Source organism: Nomascus leucogenys, chromosome X, assembly GCF_006542625.1.
Source record: "Nomascus leucogenys isolate Asia chromosome X, Asia_NLE_v1, whole genome shotgun sequence".
NCBI classification, from domain to species: Eukaryota; Metazoa; Chordata; class Mammalia; order Primates; family Hylobatidae; genus Nomascus; species Nomascus leucogenys.
This window is the reverse complement of record NC_044406.1, coordinates 69,444,545-69,471,984: the sequence shown is the minus strand read 5'-3', so window position 1 is coordinate 69,471,984 and position 27,440 is coordinate 69,444,545. Positions and strand designations below refer to the sequence as shown.

At 37.0% G+C, this 27,440-nt stretch overlaps 1 pseudogene; it reads right to left on the bottom strand.

The window, feature by feature from the left end:
• Nucleotides 1-353: 353 nt before the first annotated feature.
• Nucleotides 354-4,341, bottom strand: LOC100601946 (annotated as a pseudogene).
• Between the last annotated feature and the right edge of the window lie 23,099 nt (nucleotides 4,342-27,440).

Sequence of the window (27,440 nt, the reverse complement as noted above, 5' to 3'; positions counted from 1 at the left end):
AAGATAAAAAAGCCTTGGCCTCATCCCCATCAGGAGATGGCCTGAACTGCTCACAAATAAGAAACAACTTGATGATACTGAGTACTGATTCCTGATGAGTCATTAGGAATGTCAGTTGGTTCTCTCTTCAGTAGGTGGCTTAGCACCCTTCTGGAGAACAGACAGTAGTAGTCTGGGGCTGGAAGCCGAAGGCCAACATCCATCAAAGTTTACCTTCTTTTCAGTAATGCTCTTTTTCTTATTTCAACAGCAAGAAACCTGAAATCCAGAGAAGTCATTTAAAAAACCCCTCTGATTGCAACCTGAAAGCATCTCCCAAGCGAGACAGAGGTGTGGAGATGATTACTTCAACTTCAGTGGGCATCTTGTTCAATAGGGGAGAAGCCAGAGGAGAATCTGGTGTTGCTGGCTAGAGTTTGTTTCTCTTCCTTCTCTGAAGGCTTATTTTCTTGGTATTCTGTTGCTACATGTTTTAACTCTGGGAGGTCAAAAGGGGGTGGGAGAACTGGAGCAGTCTTCTTTGACAGCACCTGCTCCATGTCACACATCTCTTTCAGGATCTTGCTATTGGGCTTGGCACAGACAGGGTTAAAGAAGCTCAATCCTGGGGTTACCTCAGTAGGATCCTCCAGTTTGAAGGAGCCTTCAGAATTCTGGGTCCATTCAACAGTGCTCAAGCTATCCTTCCCTTGCTGGTGGTTCTGACACTTTGTGAGGTCACAGCTACAGTCCACACCACAGTCTGAATTTTGCTTACTGCACCCACACTGTTTGTTCCCACACAAGCACTTGCAGGAACGCCCTTGGATTTTCTTCCTGGCCACCTTAACTAATTTTGTTGGCTTCCATTCCTCATTATCCCCGTTATCACCATCACCATCACCATCCTCATGCTCATATACAGAATGCTTTGAACAATATTTTAGATCCTCGATGACCATTCTTTGCTCCAGGAAGTTTAACACGAGAAGGTTTAGGCTTAGGTGGGACATATTCACAAGAAGAGTCTGGAGATAGAAGAGTGTCCTTAGGAAGATGTTTCTGTCTGCTGGCTACCTGTAGAAGGGTCAGGGGTCAGTTTTTGCTTGATGGTTTCATTCTCTCAGAAAAACTGTTGATTTTGCTCACACACTTCTTGCATCTTCTCAAGTTCTTCATCCTGACACTTCAGTGTGCTCAGTAGCTGCTGTTCCCTTTCACTGCCTGATTCCTCTAACTGCTTCTCTGCCATTTAGCTCTGCTGCAGCTGGTCAAGAAGGTACAGCCCCTTCTCTTGGTGCTGTTGCTCCATTCTGACCAACTCAGCTTATAACTCTGTCTCTATCTCAGCAAAATGATTTTGTTCCTCAAACAGCATCTTCTGCATGTCAGCACAGCTGGCCTTGCTTTGTTTCAGGCTGCTTTCAAGTTTGCTGACTTGTATTTTGGAGGAGACCAGCTCTCAAATCAAATATTTCAGGGCACAATTGGCTTCCAGAATGGTGTCAATATTCTCCCAGCACTGTTTTGGCCTGTCTTCACTTTCTGTATCCAGCAGCTTCTGCTGTAGGTCAGCTATCTGAGAGCACTCCTGAGTTCCATTTCAGTCTCTAGGCTTTCAATCTGCTTTGTAATAGAATCTTCTGACTCCGAAACTTGAACACACACTTCAGTAAGGGAGAATGTACGTCTCCGGAGTTTAGGAGGTGGATTCTCCCCAGATTCCTTTTTTTCTTTGAGTTGAGCCACATCCTGAGCCAGGATCTTTCTATCTTCAAGGAGGCCATCAGATGGCGTTTGGCTTCCTAAGTAGTGACCATAACCTCAATTTTGTTTCCAAGCCAATTCTTCACTTGAGTTGCAGTGCCTTCCATTCCATAGCTCTGAGTCTCTTTCTGCTTATCTGCAACTTCCCGTTGTTTCTGGAGAGCATCCCTGAGACACTTGTTGGCAGCTACTGCTTCCTCTGTTTTACATCTTAGCACATTGGATTGTTTCTGGAAGTTTCTTTCAAGTTTGAGCAGCTCATATTGCCTCTTACGGTCTCGTTCTTTTAACTGTATTACTTCTTTGTCTTTTTTTCTGCTTCCACTGTCTAAACTTCTCAGCATCCCCTTTCATTTGACACATTAACGGTACCCACTAGTTTTTCATCATCCGTATGTCCTGGTTCAAACTGGAGACAGTACGCTCTGTGGATTCTTTTAGTTTCAGAAGTTTGGACTGCTCATTCAGTTTCTTCTTCAGATCAGCTATTTGACCCTGCAGCTCCTGGAGACATTTTCAGTGGCCTCACTCAACTTGGCTTGGTTGAAATCCTTCTTTGCTGTCTGAAGTTCAAGAACCAATTATTCCTTTTCCTTTAAGATGACTTCCAATTCTAGATTTTTTATGTTATGCTGGTATTGGAACTGAATGGGCTGTAGTTGGCTGATGTTCTGAGTTATCTTCCTAGCTAGGGTCTCTTTCAGTGAAATGGCTTTATGCAGCTTAACCAGCTCCTTAGACATCTGAGCTTGACGGAGAGCATGCTGAGTGGTAAAAGCATCAGAATACCTGCTCGTCTCTGAACTGGTTTCCACTTGAGCTTCTTGTTCCACTGCAGTATTAATGGCTGCAGCCATGCAAGCAAGAGTTTCATCCAATAACTCGGTAATCAATTCCTGCAGGTTACAATTATCTCTACATTTTCTTTCAATTCCTGGTCTTCCAAAGCCTCCACTAGCTTTTGGAGATCCAATTTTCTGGCTGCATGCTGCCTTAGCCCTTCTAGCTTGGCGTTAATTTTTTTTTTTTTTTTTTGAGACGTTGTCTCGCTCTGTCACCCAGGCTGGAGTGCAGTGGCGCGATCTCCGCTCATTGCAAGCTCCGCCTCCCGGATTCACGCCATTCTCCTGCCTCAGCCTCCGGAGTAGCTGGGACTACAGGCACCTGCCACCACCACGCCCGGCTAATTTTTTGCATTTTTAGTAGAGAGGGGTTTCACCGTGTTAGGCAGGATGGTCTCAATCTCCTGACCTCATGATCCGCCCGCCTTGGCCTCCAAAAGTGCTGGGATTACAGGCGTGAACCACCGCGCCCAGCGGCATTCATTTTTTCATTCACTTGCTCTGTCAAAATGATCCTCTCCAACACCTGGGCTGTCTGACCAGCTGCCTCGCTCAGACCACGACTTAATTTTTTATTCTCCATCAGGGATTGTAGATTCTCTGATGGTTACACATTTATAGATCCAGGCAGGGTACCTCCATGGGCTTGTAGGAACGAGACTTGCAGCTGTTGTACCTGTTGCTTTAGATGATTAAGTTCAACTATCTGGGGATCAATATTAACAACAGGTTTGTTCCTGGTTTTTCTTGCTCTGTCAGCATAGCGAAGGGTATTTAGTTTCCTCTAGATTGGAGCCAGCAGGACTCACACAGGCTATTATAAGGGTATGGTTATTACAACTTAGAGAATCTTGAAGCAGTCGAGCCAACTTGGAATCTCCGCAGGACACAAAGTTACCCTTTTTGTCTTCTCCAAGAGCACTGATTACATTTCCCAAGCATAGAAGGCCTCAGTTAATATTAATACCCTCTTTTAGATGATCCCCTTAAGCCTTGGTTTTCTTCTGTCTTTCTGATCCAGCGAGGTCTACAAGATGCAGCTTGGAGCGAAAGCTGCTATTCTTGTCACTTTTCTTTCTCTGCTCTGTGGAGATTGTAAAGATGGCATGAGATTGGGATGACTGGGGGTTCATAGCTGTGGAGGCCACAGTCCTAAAGTTGTTGCCCTGCTCCAAATAGGAAACAGTATCCAAGGCCACTAAAACAGTCTGCTCAGTGAGTATCACGATCTTTATGCCTTCCTTAGGATCGTCCCATATATTTATTTGAGCTTTCTCATAAGATGAGCATAGAAGATTCAAAATTTCTTCATTGTAAATCTCTAAGTAAGACATGTTCAGAGTAAATTCCAAGTCACTCTTTTTATCAATTTCTTTGAAGAGCAGTTGTATTACCCTAGGAATAACCCCAACTGTTGGTTCGTTCTCTTGCTCTGCAGTGTATGCACCTCCCATTGAATAGGTGTTTTTCCAGAGCAAGTCTGACCATAGGCCAGGACTGTTGCATTATATCATTTAAATATGCCTTTTATGAGTGGTGCTACTGCTGTATTGAAGACTTCTTCCTGTTCATTACAGGGGTCAAACACAAAATCACAGTTCAGGGATTTATCAGTACCAACCACTACCTGAGGCTCCCTGGGCACGAAGGAAGGGCATATCTGGCAGCAGCCCTCGCTAATCTCTTTGGGGACCAGAGGGCAACAACACAGTGCCACTCTTATAGGAATTCCCTTCACCTCTTCCTTCATGATCCTATCTCAGCACCACCTCAAACTCAATGTCTTTTCTTGGTTCTCCCCAGGTCTCCCCTTACTACAGTTTCTTTATCCAGTCCACTGTTGATGGGGATCTGGGTTGATTTCCTGTCTTTGCTATTGTGGATAGTGCTGCAATAAACATATGAGTACATGTGTTTTTTTGGTAGAAAAATATATATTATAAAGGTGGCCAGGGGCGGTAGCTCACACCTGTAATCCCAGTACATTTGGAGGCTGAGGTGAGAGGATCCCTTGAACTCAGGAGTTCAAGACCAGTCTGGCCCACATGGTGAAGCCCTGCCTTTACTAAAAACACAAGAAAAATTAGCCAGGAATGGTGGCACACACCTATAATCCCAGCTATTCAGGTTGCTGAGGCAAAAGAATCCCTTGGACCTGGGAAGAGGGGTTGTAGTGAGCTGAGATTGCACCACTGCACTCTAGCCAGGGCGATGAAGTGAGGCTCTGTCAAAAAAAAGAAAGAAAGAGAGAGAGAGAGAAAGAAAGAAAGAAAGAAAGAGAGAGAGAAAGAAAGAGAGAGAGATAGAAAGAAAAAGAAAGAAAGAAGAAAGAAAGAAAGAAAAAGAAAGAAAGAAAGAAAGAAAGAAAGAAAGAAAGAAAGAAAGAAAGAAAGAATTTTTTTTGAAAGGAATATCTTAAACAGCTCTATGCACACAAAGTTGATAATCTTCATGAAATGGACAAAGTTCTTGAAAGACACAATCTGCCATGTCTCACACCAAAAAAATTACATAATCTGAATAGGCTTATATATATATAAGAAATTGAGTAAGTATTTAATGATATTAATATTTAACAACAATAGATACAATATAAGTTTTAGGGTTAAGAAATGTGATTTAACCAGAAATAAAAAAAGATTGTTTAAATTATAAAGTCAATCATTCGAAACTCTTAACCCACTCTAACAATCAGTGTCCAAAGAAAAAGTAAATGGCATACTCAAAGGGTTTAACTGAAAAAAGTTTAATGAAAAGATTATTTAGAAATATAAAAGCAGGGTGATATATTTTATACATATACCACATTTTGTTTTTTCCAATAATCAACTGATGGAAATTTGTGTTGTTTCCACTTGTGGGATACTATGTATAATGCTACCATGAAAATTTTGGTACAAGTTTTGTTGTGGGTATATGTTTTTATTTCCCTTAGGTAGATACTAGGAGTGGAATTGCTGGGTCATATGGTAGCTTTATGTTTAACTTTTCCAGGAACTGCTAGCCTGTTTCCAACAAGGCTGCACCTTCCAGTTCATTTTTCAACTCTAGCATAACTCTAATAGTCAAAACTGAAAAAATATGTTGAAGTTTCTTAAGGCTTGATTCTGGGTCTTTCCCCATCTCAGCATTGGAGCCATCTTACAAATTCTGAATTTGAATAAATTGAGGTCAATCTTGCACTTTCTGCTAAAAAAAAAAATAAAATAAAAACTAAATACAATAAAATAAATAAAAATAAAAAACAGCCTCACTACTTTCTTATTTTGTTCAGTGGTTACTTATTCAACAAGAAAAACACGACTTGATCAATAAAATTGAATAAATTATTGGAATGAAAAATATACAGAAGAAAAATCAGACAAATAAATAATAATCCAATAATTGATGAGATACAAATTACAACAGAAAGTTTTTCACTTGTCAATTGATAAATAGCAAGATACAATGCCAGTGAAGATATAGTAATAATAGCTATTATGTTTTGAGTGCTTAATATAGGCCATGTGCTTTATATGCATTATTTCATTTAACTTTCTTATTATCATAGTAGGTAGATACTTTTATTAATTCCATTTCATAGTACAGAAAAATGTGTCAAAGTCATGAAGCTAGTAACTCATGGTACTGGGATTTGGGTCCAGATAATCTGACTCACTCCCCGGGTATCTATAATTTCCTACCTTTAAAAATGAGTGTTTCATGTTCCATTCATGTATATCTTTCCTCCCTGTCTGCACACATAGATGAGAGGAGGTCTAACAAAATAATACAGAAAAGCAACAATATGATAGGAAATAAATAAGATCAATAGAAGAGGTGGGTTGTCTTCTACATGCTTTTCTTCAGAGAACATAGAAGAACTAAATCTTATCTGAAAGAGGACTATGAAGAGCCTTCTTGCCCTACAGAATTCCAGGCCTTGACACTGCAGGGGAATGTTAAAATACAGCCAGGACCCTGTGGTGGAGGAAAGAATGGAGTGGAAAATAGAGACAAATTAAACTATTAGAGATATGTGGGAATCTGTGTCACCATTAGAGGCTTTTAAAAATAGTCTTTAAAAAGATGCAACCCACTGGAGAAAATGAAAATCTATTTTGTACTACCCAGGGGATTTCTACTAAATTCATTAGTATAGAAAATTTCAAATGTATACAAAGATAGAAAGATATGATTGGCCTTTATGTGTATAGCCACCACCCAATTTTTATCAATATATGGCCAGTGTTGATTCATCAATTGCCCTTCTTCATTTTTTATCCTATCTGCAAATACTTAAATATATACCTTGAAATAATACAAATTATATTTGAAAACATAGTATTATTATACACCTAAAATTATATTTTTAATTTATTTTTTATTTTTGTAGAGACCAGGTAAGTGAATACTTATGTGGTACATGAGATATTTTGATACAGGCATACAATGTGCAATAACCAAATCAGGATAAATGAGGTATTAATCACCTCAACCATTTATTCTTTATGTTACAAACAATCTAATTATACTCTTTTAGTTATTTTTAAAATGTACAAATAAATAATTTTTTGCTATAGTCATCCTGTTGTCCTGACAAATACTGAGTCTTATTTATTCTTTCTATGTTTTTATACCAAATAACGATCCCCACTTCCTCCCTCATCTCCCACTACACTTCCCAGCGTCTGGTAACCATCCTTCTACTCTCTATCTGCATGAGTTCAATTGTTTTGATTTTTAGCTCTCAAAAATAAGTGAGGGTATTACTGAGGGATCCTGGCAGATGGGAGGCAGGACTAGGTTGCAGCTCTAGACAGAGCACCATGTGGAGGCTTGCATTGTGAAGTTTAACTCCAGATCAACTCCAAAAACAAACCAGCAATCCTGGGAGGATCCTCTGAAGTAAGCAGACTGATCCTGCAGGACCCAGGAGAAACCCCAAATACTGCGATTGCCCCAACTGCGGAAGTGGGAAAGGGAGACCCTCCTCTCCCAAACACACCCCCGCACTGGAAAAGCTGAAGGTCTATTTACAGAAGTTTCTGACTTTATCTGTAGCTGAGTCAAGTTAGAGAGCCAAGCCGAGTGAAATACAGGGGTAGAAGAAGCAGCAGAAAGGCCCTGGGAGCTCGCTGGGTCTTCAAGCAGTGCATTCCTGCCTGACACCACAGGGATCCATCAGGAGGATGGCCAGAGGAGCAGGGGTAAAACTCCAAAGGGAGAAAAAATTCTCTAGCTGAGCTGTGTAATAATTTGAACAGGGCGAGAAGCCTCCTGGCCAGAACTCGAAAGAGGGTGTGAATCCAGCATGCGGACTTCACAGACAGGGGGAAGAACTAAAGCCCTTTTCCTTCACAGCTGAGAGGCAGAAAAACCTCAGGCAAGTTTTTAAGCCCATCTCACCCTCCATCTGGAAACAGACTCAGGGCTGTTGGGAGAAGCACAGTGGGAGTGAGACCAGCCCTTTGGTTTGCCTGGGAGCTGGATGAGGCCTGTTACTGCCAGCTTTCCCCCACTTCCCTGACAACCAGCATGACTCAGAAGAGGCAGTCATAATCCTCCTAGGTACACAACTCCAGTGAACTGGGAATCTCATCCCCATCCCCCACAGCAGCCATAGCAAGACCCATCCAAGGAGAGTCTGAGCTCAGACATGCCTAGCCTGCCCCCACCTGATGGTCCTTCCCTATCCACCCTGGTAGCAAAAGACAAAAGGCATTTAAACTTGGGAGTTCTAGGGCCCTGCCCACCACCAGTCCCCGTCTACAGTACTACAGTTGATGCTTTCTGGAAAACCCCACCTACTGACAGGAGGCCAACCAGCACAAAAATAGAGCATTAAACTACCAAAGCTAAGGACCCTCACAGAGTCCATTGCACTCTCTGCCACCTCCACCAGAATAGGAACTGGTATCCATAGCTGAGAGACCCATAGATGGTTTACATCACAGGACTCTGTGCAGACAACCCCCAGTACCAGCCCGGAGCCGGGTAGACTTACTGGGTGGCTAGACCAAGAAGAGAGACAACAATCACTGCAGTTTGGCTCACAGGAAGCCACAGCCACTGGAAAAGGGGGAGAGTACTACATCAAGGGAACACTCTGTGAGACAAAAATTCTGAACAATAGCCTTCAGTCCTAGATCTTCCCTCTGACAGAGCCCACCCAAATGAGAAGAAACCAGAAAAACAACCCTAGTAATATGACAAAACAAGGCTCTTCACACCCCCCAAAAAACACAATAGTTCACCAGCCATGGATCCAAACCAAGAAGAAATCCATGATTTACCTGAAGAAGCATTCAGGAGGTTAGTTATTAAGCTAATCAGGGAAGGACAAGAGAAAGGCAAAGCCCAATGCAAAGAAATCCAAAAAAAGGATACAAGAAATGAAGGGAGAGATATTCAAGGAAATAGGTAGTTTAAAGAAAAAAAAATAAAAAATTTGGGAAACTGCGGACATACTTTTAGAAATGGAAAATGCTCTGGAAAGTCTCAGCAATAGAATTGAACGAATAGAAGAAAGAAATTCAGAGCTTGAAGACAAGGTCTTTGAATTAACTCAATCCAACAAAGACAAAGAAAAAAGAATAAGAAAATATGAACTAAGCCTCCAAGAAGTCTGGGATTGCGTTAAATGACCAAACTTAAGAATAATCGGTGTACCTGAAGAAGAAGACAATTCTAAAAGCTTGGAAAACATATTTGGGGGAATAATCAAGGAAAACTTACCTGGCCTTGCTAGAGACCTAGACATGCAAATATAAGAAGCACAAAGAACACCTGGGAAATTCATTGCTAAAAGATCTTCAGCTACACACATTGTCATCAGGTTATCCAAAGTTAAGACAAAGGAAAGAATCTTAAGAGCTGTGAGACAGAAGCGCCAGGTAACCTATAAAGGGTAACCTATTAGATTAATAGCAAATATCTCAGCAGAAACTCTACAAGCTAGAAGAGATTGGGCCCTATCTTCAACCTCCTCAAGCAAAACAATTATCAGCCAAAAATTTTGTATCCAGCAAATCTAAGCATCATACATGAAGGAAAGATACAGTCATTTTCAGACAAACAAATGCTCTGAGAATTTGCCATTACCAAGCCACCACTACAAGAACTGTGAAAAGGAGCTCTAAATCTTGAAACAAATCCTGGAAACCCATCAAACCAGAACCTCTTTAAAGCATAAATCACACAGGACCTATAAAACAAAAATACAAGTTAAAAAGCAAAACAAACAAACAAACAAAAGTATACAGGCAACAAAGAGCATGATGAATGCAATGGTACCTCACATTTCAATACTAACATTGAATGTAAATGGCCTAAATGCTCCACTTAAAAAACACAGAAGTGCAGAATGGATAAGAACTCATGAACCAAATATCTGCTGCCTTCAGGAGACTCATCTAACACATAACATAAACTTAAAGAGGTAGAAAAAGGCATTTCATGCAAATGGACACCAAAAGTGAACAGGGACAGCTATTCTTATATCAGACAAAACAAACTTTAAAGCAACAGCATTTAAAAGAGCCAAAGATGGACATTATATTATGGCAAAATGCCTTGTCCAACAGGAAAATATCAGAATCCTAAACATATATGCATCTAACACTGGAGCTCTCAAATGTGTAAAACAATTACTAATAGACTTAAGAAATGAGATAGACAGCAACACAATAATTATGGCGGACTTCAATACTCCTCTGACAGTACTAGACAGTCATCAGGAAAGAAAGTCAACAAAGAAACAATGGATTTAAATTATACCTTGGAAGAAATGGAATTAACAGATTATATATATATATATATATATATATATATATATATATATATATATATGTAACATTTCATCCAAAAACTGCAGAATACACATGATTCAACAGCACATGGAACTTTCTCCAAGAGAGACCATGTGATGGGCCATAAAATGAGCCTTAATAAATTTAAGAAAATTGGAATTATATCAAGCACTCTCTCAGACCACAGTAGAATAAAACTGGAAATCAACTCCTAAAGGAACCTCCAAAACCATGCAAATACATGGAAATTAAATAACCTTCTTCTGAATGAGCATTGGGTCAAAAATGAAATCAAAATGGAAATTAAAGAATTCTTCAAGCTGAATGACACTAGTGACACAACCTATAAAAACCTCCAAGATGCAGCTAAGGCAGTGCTAACAGCAAAGTTCATAGCCCTAAAGGCCTACATGAAAAAAATCTGAAAGAGCACAGACAATCTAAGATCACACCCAAAGGAACTAGAAAAGCAAGAACAACAAACCAAATCCAAACCCAGTAGAAGAAAGGAAATAACCAAGATCAGAGCAGAACTAGATGAAGTAGAAACAAACAAACAAAAAAAATACAAAAGATAAGTAAAACAAAAAGCTGGTTCTTTGAAAAGATAAATAAAATTGATAGACCATTAGAAAGATTAACCAAGAAGAGAGAAAATCCAAGTAACCTCATTAAGAAATGAAACAGGAGATATTACAATTGACACCACTGAAATACAAAAGATCATTCAAGGCTAGTATGAACACCTTTACACAAATAAACTGGAAAACCTAGAAGACATGGATGAATTCCTGGAAAAAATACAACCCTCCTACCTTAAATCAGGGAGAATTAGATACCCTGAACAGACCAATAACAAGCAGTGAGATTGAAATTGTAATTAATAAATTACCAACAAAAATGTCCAGGAGCAGACAGATTCACAGCAGAATTCTACCAGACAGTCAAAGAAGAATTTGCACCAATTATTTTGACACTATTCCACAAGATAGAGAAAGAAGGAAACCTCCCTAATTAATTCCATAAAGCCAGCATCACCCTAATACCAAAACCAGAAAAGGACACAAACAAAAAAGAAAACTACAGACCGATATCCTTGATGAACATGGATGCTAAAATCCTTAACAAAATACTAGCTAACTGATTCCAGCAACATATCAAAAATACAATCCATCATGATCAACACTTCTACACTGCTGCTGGTGGGAATGTAAACAAGTACAGCCAGTATGGAAATCAGTATGGAGATTCCTTAAAGGACTAAAAGTACAACTACCATTTGATCCAGCAATCCCACTACTGGGTATCTACCCAGAGGGAAAGAAGTCATTATTCAAAAAAGATACTTGCACATGAATGTTTATAGGAGCACAATTTACAATTGCAAAATTGTGGAACCAATCCAAATGCCAATCAATCAATGAGTGGATAAAGAAACTGTGATATATATAACGGAATACTGTGCAGCCAGGAAAAGATATGAATTAACAGCATTTGCAGTGACTGGATGAGACTGGAGACTATTATTCTAAGTGAAGTTACTCAGGAATGGAGGATCAAACATCGTATGTTCTCACTGATATGTGGGAGATAAGCTATGAGGACACAAAGGTGTAAGAATGATACAGTGGACATTGGGGACTTGGGGGGGTAGAGTGGGAGGGGGCATGGGATAAAAGACTACAAATATGGTGCAGGGAATACTACTCAGGTGATGCGTGCACCAAAATCTCACAAATCACCACTAAAGAACTTATTCATATAACCAAATACCACCTGTACCCCAATAACTTATGGAAAAATAAATATAATAAATAAATGAAAAAATAAGTGAGAAAGTATGGTCTGCCTTTCTATGCGTGGCTTATTTCGCTTAACATAATAACCACGTGTTCCATTCATGTTGTTATAAATGACAGGTTCTAATTATTTTTGTGGCTGAATAGTACTCCATTGTGTAAATATAGTATAATTTTTATCGATTCATCTGTTGATGGACATTTAGATGGCTTCCAAATCTTGGTTATTATTAATAGTGCCACCATAAACACGGGAGTGCAGATATCTCTTTGATACTGATTTTCTTTCTTTCGAGTATATACCTAGCAGTGAGATTGCTGAATCATATAGTACCTCTATTTTTACCTTTTGAGGAACTTCCAAATTGTTCTCCATAATGGCTGTACTAATTCACATTCCTACCAACAGTGTACAAGGGATCCTTTTTCTCCACATTCTTACCTGCATTTGTTATTGCTTGACTTTTGGATAAGAGCAATTTTATATGGGGTGAGATAATATCTCACTGTAGTCTTTGCATTTTTCTGATGATCAGTGATATTGAGCACCTTGGCATATAACTGTTTAATATTTGCATGTATTTTTTGAGAAATATCTATTCAGATCTTTCATTCATTTTAAAATTGGATTATTACATTTTTTCTGTAGAGTTGTTTGAGCTTCTTATATAATGTAATTATTAATCCTTTGTCAGATGAATGTTTGGCAAATATTTACTCCCATCCTGTGGGGTGTCTCTTCACTTTCTTAATTGTTTTCTTTTGTGCAGAGGACTTTTAACTTAATGTAATTCCACTTGTCCATTTTTGTTTTGGTTGTCAGTTCTCGCAGGATATTGTTCAAGAAATATTTGCCCAGTCCAATGTCATGGAGAGTTTCTCAATCTATTTCATAGAAGAAGTCTTAGATTTAAGTATTTAATCCATTTTTATTTTATTTTGATATATGGGGAGAGATAGGCATGTAGTTTAAGTATTTGCATATGGACTGCCAGTTTCCCCAGCACCATTTACTGGAGATACTGCCCTTTTTCCAATGTATGTTCTTGATATCTTTGTCAAAAATGAGTTTATTGTAGATGTATGGACTTATCTCTGGATTATGTCCCCTGTTCAATTGATATATGTGTCTGTTTCTCATGCCAGTACCATACTGTTTTGGTTACTATAGATAGCTCTGTAGTATAATTTAGAGTCAGGTACCATGATTCCTCCAGTTTTGTTCTTTTTGCCTAGGATAGCTTTGGCTATTCTGTGTGATTGTTACTCCATATATATTTTTACATTATTTATTCTATTTTTGTTAAGAAGGTCATTGGTATTTTTATAGGAATTGCATTGTATCTGTTGATTGCTTTGGGTATTTTGGACATTTTAAAAGTATTGAATTCTCCTATCCCTGAAGATGAAATATCTTTTCATTTTTGTATCTTCTTCACTTTCTAGCATCAACATTTTATAATTTTTATTGTAGAGATCTTTCACTTATTTGGTCAAAAGAATGCCTAGGTATTTTGTTTTATTTGTAGCTGTTGTAAACGGCATTACCTTCTGGATTTCTTTCACAGATTTTTTGCTGTTGTCATGTAGAAATGGTACTAATTTTGTATATTAATAATGTGTACTGTGAATTTCCTGAATTTGTCAGTTGGAAGAGTTTTGTGGTGGATTCTTTACCTTTTTTTTAAACATAAGATCATATCACCTGCAAACAAGGATAATTTGACTTCTTTCTTTCCAATTTGGATGTCCTTTATTTCTTTCTCTTGTCTTATTGCTCTAAATAAGTCTTCTAGTACCATGTTGAAAAACAGTAGTGACAGTGGATATCCTTGTCTTGTTGCAGATCTTAGAGGAAAGGTTTTCTGGTTTTCCTCATTTCAAATGATACTACTTATGTGTCTGTCATATATGGCTTTCATTTATGTTTAGGTATGTTCCTTTTATAATAAGTGTTTTGAGAGTTTAGATTGTGAAAGAATTTTGAATATTATCAAATACATTTTCTATAATACATCAATTGAAATAATCATATGGTTTATGTCCTTTATTCTACTATATGATGTATCACATTGATTAGATTCTGTATGTTGAACAATACTTGCATCCTGAGGATAAATCCCACTTCATCATGATGAATGATTTTTCTAATGTATTGTTGAATCCAGTCCGCTAGTATTTTGTTGAGGATTTTTTCTTCAATATTCATCAGGGATATTCATTGGCTTCTAGTTTTCTTTTTTTGCTGTGTCTTCCTCTGATTTTGATATCAGGGCAATACTGGACTCATACAATGAGTTTGGAAGTGTTCCCTCCTCCTTTGTTTTTCAAAATAGTTTGGATTGAATTGGTATTATTGAATCCTTTAAATGCCTGGTAAAATTCAGCAATGAAGCTATTGGATCCCAGACTTTTCTTTGCTTGGAGTCTTTTTATTATAGCTTCCATCTCATTACTTGTTATTGGTCTGTTCACATTTTAAATTTCTTCATGGTTCAGTCTTTGTCGTTGGTATGTGTCTAGGAATTTATCCATTTCCTCTAATTTTTCCAGTTTCTTGGCATATAGTTGCTCATAGTAGCCACTAATAATCCTCTGAATTTCTGCAGTATCAGTTATAATGTCTCTTTTTTCATCTCTGATTTTGTTATTTGGGTCTTCTTACTATTTTTGTAGTGAGTCTGGATAAACTTTCCTCAATTTTGTTTATCTTTTAAAAAAATCAACTTTTTGTTTCACTGACCTTTTGTTTTATTTCCTTCATTTAAATTTTTCCCTCTTAGTACTACTTTCACTGTATCCCACAGATTTTGGTATGTTGTGTTTCCTTTATCAATCGTTTCAAGACATTTTTTAACTTCCTTCTTAATTTCTTCGTTGACCCACTGGTCATTTACAAGGATGTTGTTTAACTTTCATGTGTATGTATAGTTTTCAAAATTTCTCTGGTTATTGATTTCTAATTTTATTCCTTTGTGATTACAGATGATACTTGATATTATTTTATTATTTTTTTGAATGTTTTAAGTCTTGTTTTGTGGCATATCTTATGATCTATCCTTGAGAATGATCCATGTATTGAGGAAAAGAATGTGTATTCTATAGCTATTGGATGAAATAATTTGTAAATATCTTTTAGGTCTATTTGTTCTGTACTGCATATAAAATTCTTCGTTTATTTTCTGTTTGGAATATCTGTCCAATGCTGAAAGTGAAGTGTTGAAGTCTCCAGCTATTATTGTATTAGATTATATTTTTCTCTTTAATTCTAATGTTTGCTTTATATCTCTTTGTGCTCCTTATAAATATATAAATTATATATTTATAATTGTTATACCTTCTTGCTTAATTATCCCCATTATCTTTATACAGTGACCTTCTCTGTTTCTTAAAGTTTTTGTCTTGAGACCTACTTTGTCTGATATATGTACAGCTACTCCTCCTCTTTATTGGTTACTATTGACATGGAATATTTCTTTTTCTTCCATTTATTTTCAGTCTCTGTGTGTCTTTATAGATGAAGTCTGTTTCTTATAGGGAACACAACCTTGGTTCTTGTTTTTATTCACTCAGCATCCCCATGCCTTTTTATTTGATAGCTTAGTCCATTTACATTCAATATTATTATTGATATGTAAGGACTTACTCCTGCCATTTTGTTATCTGATTTCTGGTTGATTACTGGTCTTCCCTTCTTTCTTACTTTCTCTTTCTTTCTCTTGTGCCTTTTTTTAATTGAAGGTGGTTTTCTCTGATATTATTACTTAATTTTTTTCTTTAATTTTTATGTACCTGATTTTTGGTTACCACGAGACTTGCAAATACTATTTTATAACCCATTATATTGAGCTGATGACACTTAACACTGTTTGTATATACAAAGTAGAAGAAAAATAATAAAAACTCTAACTTTAACTTTGTCCTCCCACATTTTAACATGTGTTGTTTCTATTTATGTTTTATTGTATTGTCTATGTCTTGAAAAGTTGTTTTAAGTATTATTTTTAATTGTCTCATCGCTTATTCTTTCTACCTAAAATAAAAGTAGTTTACACAACACAGTTACAGTGTTACAATATTATTTTTTGTTTGTGTGTACTATTATTAGTGAATTTTCTACCTTCAGATGTTTTCATGTTGCTCATTAATGTCTTTTTCTTTCTGATAGAAGTACTCCTTTTAGCATTTCTTGCAGGACAGTCCTGGCGTTGATGAAATCCCTCAGCTTTTGTTTGCCTGAGAATGTCTTTATTTCTCCTTCATGTTTGAGAAATACTTTCACCAGATATACTATTATAGTATAGAGTACTTTTAATATGCCATGCCATTGTCTCCCGGCCTAAAAGGCCCCGGCCTGAAAAATCTGCTGCCAGTCATATCGATGCTCCATTGTCCATTATTCGTTTTTTTTGCTCTTGATGTTTTCAGAAGTCTTTCTTTATTGTTGGCCTTGGGCAGTTTGACTGTTAGATGCCTTGAGGTAGTCGTCTTTGGGTTAAATCGGCTTAGTGTTCTATAACCTTCTTGTATGTGGATATTGATATCTTTTTCTAGGTTCGGGATGTTCTTTCTTATTACACTTTTGAATAACCTTTGTACCCTTGTCTTTTTCTTTACCTCCTTTTCAAGGCCAATAACTCTTTGATTTGCTCTTTTGAGGTTATTTTTTAAATTCTGTAGCCATGCTTCATTGTTTTATTTTATTTTTTTCTTTTGTCTCTTCTGGCTGTTTATTTTCAAGTAGCCGGTCTTCAAGCTCACTAATTATTTTTTCTGCTTGATCAATTATGCTATTAAAAGACTCTGATGTATTCTTCAGTATATGAATTTTATTTTTCAACACCAGAAATTCTGTTTGATTTTTTTAATCATTTTCATATTTTTGTTAAATTTATCTGATAGAATTCTGAATTTCTTTTATGTGTTATCTTGAATTTATTTGAGTTTCCTTAACACAGCTATTTTGAATTCTCTGTGTGAAAGTTCACGTATCTCTGTTTCTCCAGGATTGGTTCCTGGTGTTTATTTAATTCATTTGCTTAGGTCATTATTATCTTGATACTTGTGAATGTTTGTCTGTGTCTGGGCATTGAATAATTAGGGTTTTTTTGTTTTTTTTTTTTTTTTTTAGCATTCTGGGTTTGTTTATACCTGTCCTTCTTGGGAAGGCTTTCCTGGTATTCAAAATGACTTGATTCTTGTGACCTAAGCTGTATCTGCCTTATGGGGCACCTCAATCCCAATAACGCTCTGGTTATTTCAGACTCCTAGGGACACTACCTTGAATGTCTTAATAAATATGGAGAATTCATGGGATTACCAGGCTGAAACTATTGTCCTGTTCCCTTATTTTATCCCAAACAAATGGTCTCTCTCTGTTCTGAGCTTCCCGGAGCTTGGGGTGGGGTGACACAAGCAGCCGTGTGGCCACCACCATTGTGACTTTGCTTAGTCATACCAGAAGCCAGCAGAGTACTAGATTTTACCCAAGGCCCACCATAACTACAACTAGACTGGCACTGATGTTTGCTCAATGCCTTGGGGGCTCCACAATCAGTGCGTGGTGAAGCCAGAAAGGCTTATGTTCTTCCCTTCAGGGCACCAAGTTCCCATACACACTGAATGGATACAGAGGTTTGTCTGGGAGCCAGAGAGTGGAATTAAAGGCCTTAAAGTCTACTTGGTGTTATATTTTGTTATGGCTTAGTTGGCAATCAAACCACAGGATTCAGACCTTCCCAATGTTCCTTCCTCTTTCCAAAGGGGGAGGAGCTTCATCCCATGACCATCACCACCACAGTCCAATGGCAAGAATGGCCAGCTTACCACCAATGTTTTCTTAAGAAACAGGGGCTCTTCAGTCAACTTGTAGTGGTTGCTACCTGTCTTGGGACTCACTTTTCAGGTCACTAGACTCTTCTCTGGACAAGGAAATGTCCAGAAATCCCATCCAAAAGCCAAGTCCTGTATTTGGAGAGCTTAAGATCCTCTTTGGTGTTCTACCACACAGTGTCCAAGCTACTACCTAAGTTTTAAGACAAAGTCTCCTTTACTTTTTCTCCCACTTTTCTGAAACAGAAGGAGTCTCTCCCCATAGCTACCACACCTGAGAATGTGGAGTCTTATCTGAAGCTATCATGTCTCAGAGTCTCACTGAAGGCTCATGGCATATTACTTGGTTACTACTACTGGTTTTCAGGGCTCAAGGGCTCTTTAGTCAGTATGTGATGCTTCATGCCAGAACTGGATTTTTTCCCTTCGAGACAGTGGTTTCTCTTCTGGCCCAGAGTGTTTCTAGAAATGTTATCTGTGAGCTAGGTCCTGGAAAGGGAACCTCATGAACCTGACTGGTGCCCTATCCTTCTGTGGCTGAGCTGGTGTCTAAGATGCAAGACAAAGTCATTTTTACTCTTCCCTTTTCTCTCCTCAAGTAGAATTAAGGAGTCTTTTTTGAAGCTGTGAGCTGTGCAGCCTGGAGTTGGTGGAGGGTTGGCAAGAGCACTTTCTCAGCTTCCCTCGCTGGTGACTCACTAGGTCACATGCCCCACAAGTCCACTAACCCTGAGACCAGTTCAGCACTTGGACTCACCTAGGAATTGCAGTCCTTGTGGGCTAGATGGCCTTTGAAGTTTATTTGTGGTTCCAGAGGACTTTAGCCTGTAGTGGCAAACTTGGTGGAACTCAAGTTCTGACTGCTGGGATTGGTGATTCCCTTCTGCCTAGGACTGTTTTAAATATTCCCTCCATGGGTGCACGTCAGCTAAGTTCAACCAAGTTTTGCTTTCTGCTATAACACAGCAGCACCGAGTTCAATGCAATTTATTACAATTGCTGCACTCTCCCTATCCCAATCAGAGGAACAGAATATCTGTCTGCATCAGGTGGTTGCTTCCATGGTGTGCGGGAGTGGTGGCATCAGTTATTTAAGACTGTCTTTTCTACCCTCTTCTGTGTCTCTTTCAGTGATATGAAATTAAAACCAGGTACTATGCATGCTCATCTAATTTTTTGTTTTACAAAGGTGTTTTTTTGTTTTGTTTGTTTGTTTTGTAGGTAGGTGTTAAATTGGTGTCCTTGTGGAGAAAGGGGACAATCAGTGCAGCTTTCTGTTTAGCCATTGTGTTAGTCCATTTTCACACTGCTGATAAAAACATACCTGAGACTGGGTAATTTACCAAAAAAAAGAGGTGTATTGGACTTACAATTCCACATGGCTGGGGAGGCCTCACAATTATGGCAGAAGGCAAGGAGGAGCAAGTTACATCTTACGTGGATGGCAACAGGCAAAATGAGAACTTGTGCAAGGAAACTACCGTTTTTAAAACCGTCGGATCTCATCAGACTCATTCACTATCACAAGAACAGTGCGGGAAAGACCCGTCCCCATAATTCAATCACGTCTCACAGGGCTCCTTCCAAAACACAGGACAATCATGGGAGTCACAATTCAAGATGAGATTTAGGTGGGAACACAGCCAAACCATAGCAGCCATCTTGCTTCACCCCTACTCTAACGCTAGAAATTTTTAATACCACCAAATATCATGTTCACAATTCCTTGATTGCCTTAATTTTAAAAATATTTTGGTAAAATATGCACAACATAACATTTTCGATTTTTCTTATTTTAAGTGCATAATTCAGTAGCATTAAATACATTCAAAATATTATACAACACATACCACTATTTTTAGAACTTTTTCTCCATCCTAATCAAACACTGTGTAACCATTAAACAATGACTTTCCATTCCTCCCTTGCCATATCCCATACTAACTGCTAATCTACTTTCTAATTGTATAAATTTGCTTATTATAGGTACATTATATATGTGAAATTATTTAATATTTGTCATTTTGTCTCTGGCTTATTTGACTCAGCATAATGCTTCCAAGGTTCATCTATGTTGAAACATCTTTTAGGATTTCATTATTTTCAAGGCTGAATAATATTCCATTGTGTGTGTGTATATTTATTTTATGTGTATACCATTGTGTGTTTATATCATGAATGTTTTATCTATTCATCTGTTGATAGAAATATGGGTTGTTTCCTCCTTTTGGCTATTGTAAAACAAACTGCTACAAACACTACACTGTATATATCTCTTTTAGTTCCTGCTTTCAATTCTTTTGAGAGTTATATACCTAGGTGTGTAATTTATACACTATATAGTAATTATGTGTTTGACATTTTCAGAAATCAACAATTTTACACATTTTCTGTGATATTTTACATCCTACCAGGAATCTTAAGATTTTCAATTTCTCCAAGTTATTGACAACACTAGTTAATTTTCACCTTTCTAAGTGTTGTGAAGTGGTATTTTATCGTTTTTATTTGCATTCCTGCTGTGGCTACTGATAGTGAAAATATTTAAAGGTTCTTATGGGCCATTTGTGTACCTTCTTTAAAAATGAGTACTCGAGATTTTACCAATTTTTGAGTTTAGTTGCTTTATTTATTTATTTTTGTTGTGTTGCAGGAGTTCTTTAAATACTCCCGATATTAATGTCTTATAAAATATATCATTTGCAAATATTTTCTCACATTCTATAGATTGCCTTTTCACAACTAAATAATAATGCCCTTTGATGGAAATAAGTTTTTGAGTTGAATGAAATTCAGTTTATCTACTTTCTCTTGCTACCTTTGTCATATTCAATACATGATTACAAATCTGTCAAAAATATTTTCTCTGTGTTTTCTTGTAACAGAGAACCTCAGTTTGCTAATATTTTGTTGAAGTAGTTTGTATTAGTATTCATAATGGATATTAGTCTGTAATAATTTTTCCTTGCGATGTTGTCTGGTTTGTCTTCAGGGTAATAATGGCCTCATAGAATGAGGCTCTAAGGGTTCTCTTAATTTTTTTTGAGAAATATTAATGTTAATTATTGAAGTGTTTGATTGAATTCTCCAGTGAAATCATATGTTCCTGAGTTTGTTGTCATTGTTTTTGAGAGGTTTTTTTTATCAATTGCCTTACTTTTCTCAGGTGTATTCAGATATTTTCTTGTTTCCTCATGAGTCGGTATTAATAGAGTGCATTTTCTAGAATTTATTTATTTACATTAAATTGGTTTTTTGAATACGATTATTCATAGTATTCTCCTTTTGTCATTTTCTTATTCTTCTAAAATCAGGAGCAATGCCCCTGTTGTAGTCTGTTTCTCTAATCACTATCATGAGAACAGCACTGGAAAAAGCTCCCCCATGATTCAATTATTTTCCACTAAGTCCCTTCCATAACAAGTAGGGATTATTACAATTCAAGGTGAGATTTATGTGGGACACAGAGCCAAACCATATCAGTTCCCAATTTCATTTCTTTTATTTTTTGTTTCTAACTTTAATTTTAGGTTCACAGGGTACATGCGCAGTTTTGTTATATGGGTAAGTTGCAGGTCATGGAACTTTAACATACAGAATATTCTTTCACCAAGGTAACGAGCATAGTAACCGATAGGTAGTTTTACAATCCTCCCCCTCCTCCCACCTTTCACCTTCAAGTAGACCCTGGTGTACATTGTTTCCTTCCTTGAGCTTATGTGTACTCAATATTTAGCTCCCACTTATAAGTGAAAACATGTGATATTTGTTTTTCTTCTCCTGTGTCAAATCGCTTAAGACAACGATCTACAGCTGCATCTGTGTTGTTTTAAAAGACATGATTTTGTTCTATTTTATGATTGTGTAGTATTCCTACATACCGTATTTTCTTTATTCATCCCACTGTTGGACATCTGCTTTGATTCCACATCTTTGCTATTGTGAATAGTGCTGTAATGAACATTTGTGTGCATGTGTCCTTATGGTAGAATGATTTGTATTTCTTTGGGTATATACCCAGTAATGATATCACTAGGTCAAATGTTAGCTCTAAGTACTTTGAAAAATCTCTAAACTGCTTTCCACCAACAGTGTATAAGTGTTCCATTTTCTCCACAACCTCCCCTGTATCTGTTATTTTTCGACTTTGTAATAATACCCAATCTGACTGATGTAAGATGGTACCTCATTATAGTTTTGATTTACATTTCTCTGATGATTAGAAAATTAAAAAAAAGAAATAAAGAGCATTGGTTATATGTTTGTTGGCCCCATGTATGTCTTCTTTTGAGAAGTGTCTGTTTGTATACTTTGCCTATTTTTTATTGGGTTATTTGTTTTTAGCTTGTTGATTTATGTTCTCTATAGGTTCTGGATATTAGGCTTTTGTCAGATGCATAGTTTGTGAATATCTTCTCCCATTCTGTAGGTTGTCTGTTTACTCTGTTGATAGTTTCTCTTGCTGTAGATGCTTTCCAGTTTAGTTAGGTCTTACATGTCAATTTTTGCTTTTTTTTTTTTTTTTTTTTTTTTTGGCAATTGCTTTTGGCATCTTCATCATCAAATCTTTGCCAGGTCCCATGTCCAGAATGAGATTTCCTAACTTTTCTTCTTGAGTTTCTACAGTTTTAGGTGTTACATTTAAGTCTTTAATCCATTTCGAGTTAATTTTTGTATATGGGGAAAAGGAAGGCTTAAGGCTCAATATTAAGCATATGGCTTAATATTATGCTATTGGATTTAGCCAAGCACAATTTATTGAATAGGGAGTCTTTTCCTCATTGCTTGTTTGGTTGGTTTTGTTGAAGATCAGATGGTGTTAGGTTTATGGTTTATTTCTCCATTTTCTAGTCATCTGTTTTGTTTCATTTTTCGTTGTTTTTTTTTTTTTTTGCTAGTACCAAGTTCTTTTGGTTACTGTGACTTTATAGTATCATTTGAAATCAGATAGTTCAATGCCTCCAGCTTTATACTTTAGCTTATAATTGTTTTGTCTATTCAGGCTCTTTTTGGTTGCATATAAATTTAAGAATACCCTTTTCTAATTGTGTGAAGAATGACATTGGAATATTAATAGGAATATCATTGAATCTTTAAATTGCTTTGGGCAGTATGGCCATTTGTAAAATACTGATTTTTCCAATTTATGAGCAACAAATGTTTTTCATTTATTTGAATTATCTGATTTATTTTAGCAATGTTTTGTCATTCTACTTGTAGAGGTCTTTTACCTCCTTGATTAGCTGTATTCCTAGGTATTACATTTTCCTTGTGGCTATTATAAGTGGGATTGGTTCCTGATTTCACTCTCAGCCTGAACAACTTTTTTTTTTTTTGTATATAGAAATGCTACTGATTTTTATACATTGGTCCTGTATCCTGAAACTTCATTAAAGTAGTTGATCAGTTCTAGGGCCCCCCTGGTAGAGTTTTTAGAATTTTCTTTGTATAGAATTATATTATCCATAAGTAGAGATAGTTTGACTTCTTCTATTTATATTTGAACGCTTTTGCTTATTTATTTTGCCTGATTTTCCTGAGTAAGACGTCCAGTACTAGGTTAAATATGAGTGGTGAGATTAGGCCTTCTTGTCTTGTTCCATTTCTCTAGGGGAATGGCTTGAGCTTTTGCCCATTAATATGATGTTGGCTGTGGATTTGTCTTCGATGGCTCTTATTATTCTGAGGTATGTTCCTTCAATGCTTAGTCTGTTGGGGGTTTTTATCATGAAGGGATGTTAAATTTTATTAAAAAATTTTCTACATCTATTGAGATGATCGCCTTTTTTTTTTATTTAATTCTGCTTGTGTCATAAATCACTTTATTTATTTGTGTATGTTGAACCAGCCTTGCATCCCAGGAATAAAAGCTACTTGATCATAGTATATTCACTGATGTGCAGCTGAATTTGGTTTGCTAATATTTTGTTGAAGACTTTTGTGTTTATGTTCATGAGTGGTATTGACCTGAAGTTTTTGTTGTTGTGTCTCTGCCACATGTTGGTATTCGCTTTATACTTGCTTGCTAGAATGAGTTAGGAAGGTGATCCTCCTCCCCACTTTTTTGGAATGGTTTTAGTATGATTATTATCATTAGTTTTGTTTTTGTTTTTGTTTTTGAGACAGAGTTTCTCTCTGTCTCCCAGGCTGGAGTGCAACGGCGTGATCTTGGCTTACTGAAACCTCCGTCTCCCTGGTTCAAGTGATTCTCTTGCCTCAGCCTCCTGAGTAGTTAGGACTACAGGCATGTGCCACCATGCCTGGCTAATTTTTTGTATTTTTAGTAGAGACAGGGTTTCACCATGTTGACCAGGCTGGCCTCGAACTCCTGACCTCAAGCAATCCACCCCCCTTGGCTTCCCAAAGTGCTGGGATTACAGGCATGAGCCACCGCGCCCAGCCTAGTTTTTCTTTATATATCTGGTAAAATCTGGCTGTGAATCAATCTGGTCCAGGACTTTTTTGGTTGGTAGTTTCTTCATTACTGATTCAATTTCAAATTTTGATAATTATCTAATGAGGGTTTAAATGTGTTCCTGATTCAACCTGGTGAGATTGTATGCTTCCAAGAATTTATTTATTTCCTCCAGATGTTCTAATTTGTGTGCATAGAGTAGTTCATAGTAGTCTCTGAGGATTTTTTGTATTTCTGTGAGATCAGTTATAATATTACATTTGTCATTTTATATATATATATATTTATTATACTTTAAGTTCTAGGGTACATGTGCACAATGTGCAGGTTTGTTGCATATATATATATGTGCCATGTTGGTGTGCTGCACCCATTAACTAGTCAGTTTTTTTTCATTGTGTTTATTTGGATCTTTTCTTTCTTTGTTTAGCTATCAGTCTGACAATTTAATTCATTTTTTCAAATAAGCAACTATTGGTTTTATTGATCTTTTGTATGGATTTTTGCATCTTCATTTCATTAATTTCTTCTCTATTTTTAGTTTTTATTTTGTTCTGTTGGCTTAAGTGTTGGTTTATTTATTTTTTTTAGTTTCATTAGGTTCAAAGTTAGATAGTTAATTTGAGATCTTTTTATCTTCTTGATAAAGAAATTTAGGGCTATAAACTTTCCTCTTAACACTGCTTTGGGTGCATCCCATAGATTTTGGTTGTTTCTCTACTTTCAATAATTTTAAAGAATATTTTGATGTCTGCCTTAATTTCAATGTTCACCTAGGTTTTATTCAAGAATAAGTTGTTTCATTTCCATGGATTTTTGTAGTTTTGAGAGATCTCTTTGATATTGATTTCCATTTTTATTGCACTGTTGTTAGAGATTGTATTTGAATTCACTGAGACTTGTTTTATGAACAAGCATGTAGTTGATTTTAGAATATGTTCCATGAGCGTATGAGAAAAATTTATATTCTAAGGTTGTGTGGTGGAGTGTACTGTATATGTTTGTTACAGATAGCCATTAGAGTGGCAGGAGAAGGGCTTCACCCACCAGGAATGTCAAATGATCAGCTGATGGTTTGAAAATTATCCTATTGACCCTCTATAAATGATAATCGACAGCCAGCCTCAGGAAGAGACAAGCTCCTAATGGTCCACAGCTGTTAACATTACAGTGTTAATTGAATGCAGGTGCCAGGAAGGAGGGAGGATTCTAGTAAAATCTCATGTATTGGATGAGTGAGCCTGGGCATGTGCATTAGGAAGCAAAATGAGGGAGTATGACCTTCCAAGGACATTCCACCAGAAAAGCAAAGAAAAGCCTCAGATGGGCATGTGTACAACTTCCTAAACACACTGCACATGCTCACTTCCGAAGTGTAAGATAGGCACTGGGCATGTGGGCAGCCCACCCTAAGGGAAGAATTGTAGGAAAGGGGCCAGCATATAAAGTTCTATGATCTAGGTTAAACACTGCACTGTTTCTTCAAGTTGCCCACCTGGATCTCTTCCAAGTGCACTTTCCTTTCTTTCCTGTGCTAAAGCTTTTTAATAAACTTCTACTCCTGCTCTGAAACTTGCCTTGGTCTCTTTTTCTGCCTTATGCTCTTCAGACGAATTATTTCTTCTGAGGAGGCAAGAATTGAGGTTGCTGCAGACCTCTACTAATTTGCTACCTGTAAATCAGATACCTTCAACTGGTAACATGTTTATTAGGTAAGTGTCAAGTTTAAGTCCAGACTTCCTTTGTTAATTTTCTGCCATAATAATATGTCTAATGCCGTCAGTGGGGTGCTGGAGTCTACTATAACTATTGTATGATTGTCTAAGTATTTTATAGGCCAAGAAGAACTTGTTTTATGAATCTGGGTGCTCCAATGTTAGCTATGTATACATTTAGGGTAGTTAAGTCCTCTTGTTTGATCGTACCCTTTTTTGTTATGTAATGGCCCTCATTGTCCTTCTTCATTTGTATTAGTTTAAAATCTGTTTTATCTGACATAAAAATAGTGACTCCTGCTCTTTCTGCTTTCCGTTGGCATGGTAGATTTTACTCCACCCTTTTACTTTGAGCTCATGGGTGTTTTTACATGTACAATATGTCTCTTGAATACAACAGATGGTTGGGTCTTCTATTTTTATCCAGCATGCCACTCTGTCTCTTTCAAATGGGTTGTTTAGTACATTTACATTAAAGGTTAGTATTAATAACCGTAATTTTAATCCTTTCATTTTGTTGTTAGCTGTCTGTTATGTAGATTTGATTGCATAGTTGCTTCACAGTACTTTGAGCTATATGGGTAAGTGTGCTTTTGTGGTAGCAGGTGTCATTCTTGTTATTCTATGTTTAGCACTCCCTTGAGGATCTCTTGTAAGAATAATCTAGTTGAAATATATTCCCTCAGCATTTGCTGTCCGGGGAGAATTTTATTTCTCATTCACGTATGAAGCTTAGTTTGGAGAGATATAAAATTCTTTCTTGGAATTTCTTCCTTTTAATGATACTGAAAATAGGCCCCATTTTTTTCTACAAGCGTAATATTTCTGCTGACAAGTTTACTGCTAGCCTGGTTGGGTTCCCTCTGTAAGTGACTTGCCCCTGCTCTCTAGCTTTCCTTAAAACTTTTCTTTTGCATTGATTTCAGTAAATATAATGACCGTTTGCCTTGGGAATGGTCATATTGTATAAAATCAGTCTGGGGTTCTTTGTAATTCATGGATTTCTCAATCTCTCTAATGAGATAATAAAGTTTCATGGACCTTATTCTCAAATATATTTCCCAAGTTCCTTATACTTTCTCCTCCTCTCTCAGGAATGTTGACAAGCTGTAGATTTGGATTCTTTACATACTACCATATTTTTTGGAAGTTTTCCTCATTTTTCTTAATTTTTAAAATTTTTTTGTCTGTTCAAATAACTTGTCTTTGAGTTCTGAGATTAATTCCTCAACTTGGTTTATTCTGCTGTTAATAAATCCAGTTTTACTGTGAAATTCTTGTTGTAAATTTTTTTAGCTCAT